Raw genomic sequence first — 4,656 nt, forward strand, 5'->3', positions numbered from 1 at the left:
GGAATTATGATAATACCAAACTAGCTATCATGGTAATATTAATTTTCACATGAGAAATGGAAACGAAAACTTTCATAACAAAAATCAAGATCAGGTATGAAGATTTGAAGGGCAGGTGTCTCATGAAGTGAAGTGGCAGAATACAAGTTAAGGAAATTAGAAATCACCACACCTCAAGTCTGGAGATGGCAAAATAAACCAGCATTGAAACTGACATGTTATTTTAAAAATTCTGTTGGTGTTGAAAATTTAGCAAAGAAGCCACAAATGTTGGAGATAGAGCTTGTAATAAGTAAGGAAATGGAAAATAATTTTAAGCAATGCAACCATAAGGAGAGTCCAAGAAAGGTTGTAAAATATGTAGAGAAATTTGATAATGAGGATTTGGGGCTGGACAATTTATTTGTGAAAGGGAAGTGAATGATTGAATGAATATGTTTGTTGGAATATTCTGTGATGAGAAGAGAGGCTGAGGTGGATCTGAATTTGGTGGAAGTGGAATGTGTGATGAATTCTAATGAGGAACTAGTCATTAGCAATGATTATAGTGATATAGGTGAAAGTAATGTAGATGATTTTGTATCAAAGCAAGCAAATGATGTTATCTGTGAAGACAGTAAAGCTGTAATCTCATCAGCTGCAGGTAATTTCATGGTGTATTGACAGAAGTATGTGAAGATATTTGTGTAGGCAGTGTAGCAGTAGTATAATCAGCTGATGATGAATTTTATTACATATCAGCAGATGTCAATGATTTATTGTTGAAGGTGATGTTTTAGAGGCTGAAGTTGCAAAAGCTGAGGCTACTGATTTAGATACCTCAGAGGAAGGAATTTGTGCAATTATTTCTATTGATGCAAGGGAACTGGTGGCATTGGATGAAAGCATGAATTCTGAGTGGATGTCGAAGGATGAATGTGAAAGTAAAGCATTAGATGGTAGACCAGAATCCAAAGTGCTGGAAGTATCTCATAGGAAGGAAAATGTAAAGGAGAAAGAGTTAGATCCATGTTTGGCGGAATGCATGTGTAGTACGAATCCTAATGCGAAGTCTTGTAGTAATGGCAATTTATATGGTATATCAGTGGAGGTTGGCGGAGTTATTCCTGGTGAATTCTCTAATGTATTGACAGATGTAATGGATGTTTTAAGTAAAGAAGCTTATGAGTTATTGGTGGATGTTAATGGAGTTAAATGTGATGAAGTTTGTAGTGTTTTGATGGAAATGAGTGAGGATTTGTAAAAGAAAGATGAAATTTTAAGTTGTGTGATTAATTGTGAGAAAGTTGTAACTACTGTTATCATTAATTTGTAGGAAGGAGACAGTATATTTGGTTCAGAAGAGGAGGAAGATACAACATATTCAGAGAAAGATTTAGATGCTACAGATAATTTGGATGTAGATCAGGAGAATCTAGGAATCGATAGTGAGATTGAGAGTTGGTCTGAAATTGTAATGTGTACTATAAATATGGAGGAAAAAGGAAGGGATATTGAAAATTATCTTTTGAGGGAGAAATGTTTAGAGAGTGGTGAAATTCAAATGTGCAGCCTGTAAGTGAAATAAACGATGTTGATGAAGAAGCGAAGTGTGCATTTCTTGAATCTAAAAATGGTGTTCCAACTCTAGTCACAAATATTTGTGTGAATGTAAGAGCCCGTTGATGAATGAGGAAAGAGGGCTTGAATCTGAGCAATTCAAAAATTGCAAAAAAGTGACTCAGAACATACTCACACTGGCATGATAAATGTTATAAGGGGCAACAATGGCAGAGTTGCACTTGTAAAAGAATAATAGTATTTGTATTACATGTGTAAATAAGTGTGTTTCATGTGTAGTTGTGAGAATTTTGGAGAGTTATATTGCTTGTCTAAAGGGTAAAAATGGTGAATTTAAGATGTATGTAAGATGTATGGAGGCACGACTTAGCACAAGGTGAGTTTTAATATTGGCTACACAGATATTGGTGCAAGGAGGTCGGCAGAAAGTAATTAATCTCTTCATTTATGAAAGAGTGAAATATGAACCATACTGTACATAAGATTTGAGGGAATTTCAAATGGTTTTTTAAATTTATTATCTGTAGTATTCTGGATGGGTTTCTCATGTAATATATGTAGTTTATTTATAATTGTTGTTTATACAAAACTTGGTGCATGGAGGTCAGCACCCTCATAAAAATTTTAATTGCTTGTGTGGGCAGAACATGTGTTTAGAGCAAAATTAAGGCAAAGTTTTGGGAATATATTTTGTTGAGTAATTCTGTAATGTATGTTATTTTGAAAGGGTTTTTGAATTGATTTGTATGTGAAATTTTTTGGGGACAGCTTCATAATTTGATAAGAGAATAATTTTAGGGACAGGCATTTTACTATGCAAATAGGATATTGATGAATTTAGAATGAAGTTATTAGTGGAGTTGAAAAGAAAGTTAAATGGGAAATATCTGAACAGTGTAGTATTTATTTTAAAGTTAGTAAATTGACATGGAAAAATTATAGAGAAATAACAAAATATTTGTTGGTTTATGGTATTGAAAAAAATTCATAGCATAAAAGACATGTTTTCGAGTGGGAATGTGGACAAAGTGTTTGAAATATAGGCTTATATCAAATGTGTTTTGCCTATGCTATAAATCACTTGTTGCTTGCTATCCTGTTTGTGAATGTATTTATTTCACTGTGGAGGGTGTTCAGTGCCTGATCCATGGGAAGCCTGGAAGTCATATGATTTTTTTAACTACACTACAGTTGTATTTCAACAGCTGTCATCCTTTATCACGGACGGTGACAGTGGATCTACATAAGTTTTGGCATAGTACTTGACCAAGGACATCATGAATTTTGGCAGAGGTGGCTTGACTGTGAACCATCTAAACTTTGACACCATAATGCCTATTGTGTGCTGTGTTGGTGATGGTGAAGTGCTACATTATGGACAAAGCAAAAAAGTGTTAATAGATGAGGGCAAAAACACTAAATTTTTTTGAAAATTTGAGATGTCTTATGTTTATTTTGGCATTTAATTAATATGCCACAATTTTTATAATTTGTCTAAAAACAAAGATGATGTGACTTACCAAACGAAGCACTGGCAGGTCGATAGGCACACAAACTAACACAAACAAACACACAAAATTCAAGCTTTCGCAACAAACTGTTGCCTCATCAGGAAAGAGGGAAGGAGAGGGAAAGACGAAAGGATGTGGGTTTTAAGGGAGAGGGTAAGGAGTCATTCCAATCCCGGGAGCGGAAAGACTTACCTTAGAGGGAAAAAAAGCACAGGTATACACTCGCACACACACACACACACATATCCATCCACACATGCTTGTGTCTGTATATGTGTGGATGGATATGTGTGTGTGTGTGTGTGCGAGTGTATACCTGTCCTTTTTTTCCCTCTAAGGTAAGTCTTTCCGCTCCCGGTATTGGAATGACTCCTTACCGTCTCCCTTAAAACCCACATCCTTTCGTCTTTCCCTCTCCTTCCCTCTTTCCTGATGAGGCAACAGTTTGTTGCAAAAGCTTGAATTTTGTGTGTTTGTTTGCATTAGTTTGTGTGTCTATCGACCTGCCAGCGCTTCGTTTGGTAAGTCACATCATCTTTGTTTTTAGATATATTTTTCCCACGTGGAATGTTTCCCTCTATTATATTTTTATAATTTGTGTTAGATTTAGCAAACGTATGCTGATAAGATGATATGACATATCATAGGATGTACATGGTGTTTCGTACACCACCACACAGATACTTACATTATTGTTCTGAGACGCAAGTAGGATATTCTATTTATTTTGTTATGTATGTATTTATTACGTAATTTACGTATGTAAAATTTGGCGCTAATTAATGTGCTGAGTTATCCAGCTAATGTGCCATGTTAAGGGGAAGTGTGTAATGTTAAGTGTATGTAGGCAAGCTAATCAGCCACCTAGAATTGATACAAGATAAGGAGAATTTGTTTGCAAAGCTGTGCGGCACCAGGGCTGATCACATGATGCAGCCAGGTGGGCTGCCACAGCCTCTCAAGCCAAGCCATATGCATTAGCAAAAGACCGGATGTGGGGAAAATCTCTAAGTTGGAAATTTGTTACTCGTTTGGTCCTTGTGCCAGAGATATTCCAAGAAATGGTGGAGTGTTAGACAATCTTAAAGATGGCTAACTTATAGCTCTTTGAGATTCAACAATAACTCACAGTCAGATATGTTATATGTTAATAACATTTCTTTTATTTAAATATTGTTATAATATATTAGTTTAGTGCAGGAAATTGGTCAAGGATTTAAATAACGTCTATAGGACTTGAGAACATAGTATTCTTGATGGGGATGGCCTTCAGCCAATGAGAGTTGCACAGTGGAGGAACACTATTGGAGTCAAGTGGAGACTGGAACTTCTCAAGTGAAGAGGTCAAGGGAGCGATTCTGGATGCTTTATGTAGAGTGTTGGAAGAAGGCAGACCTGCCTATGATAACATGTGTGATATAGGTGATTCCGGGTGGGGTATGGCTCCTGCAATACTTTAACTTCTGAAGGGACATTATATTTTGAGAGGTTTGAATGTGCTCCAGAATAGGACTCTACCTTTTCCTGCTTGTGTAAGGAACTGAAAAGTGAGTTTACTATTTTTGATTCTGTGTATATTAATTTG

The sequence above is a fragment of the Schistocerca americana genome, chromosome 6 (assembly GCF_021461395.2).
Source record: "Schistocerca americana isolate TAMUIC-IGC-003095 chromosome 6, iqSchAmer2.1, whole genome shotgun sequence".
NCBI lineage: Eukaryota > Metazoa > Arthropoda > Insecta > Orthoptera > Acrididae > Schistocerca > Schistocerca americana.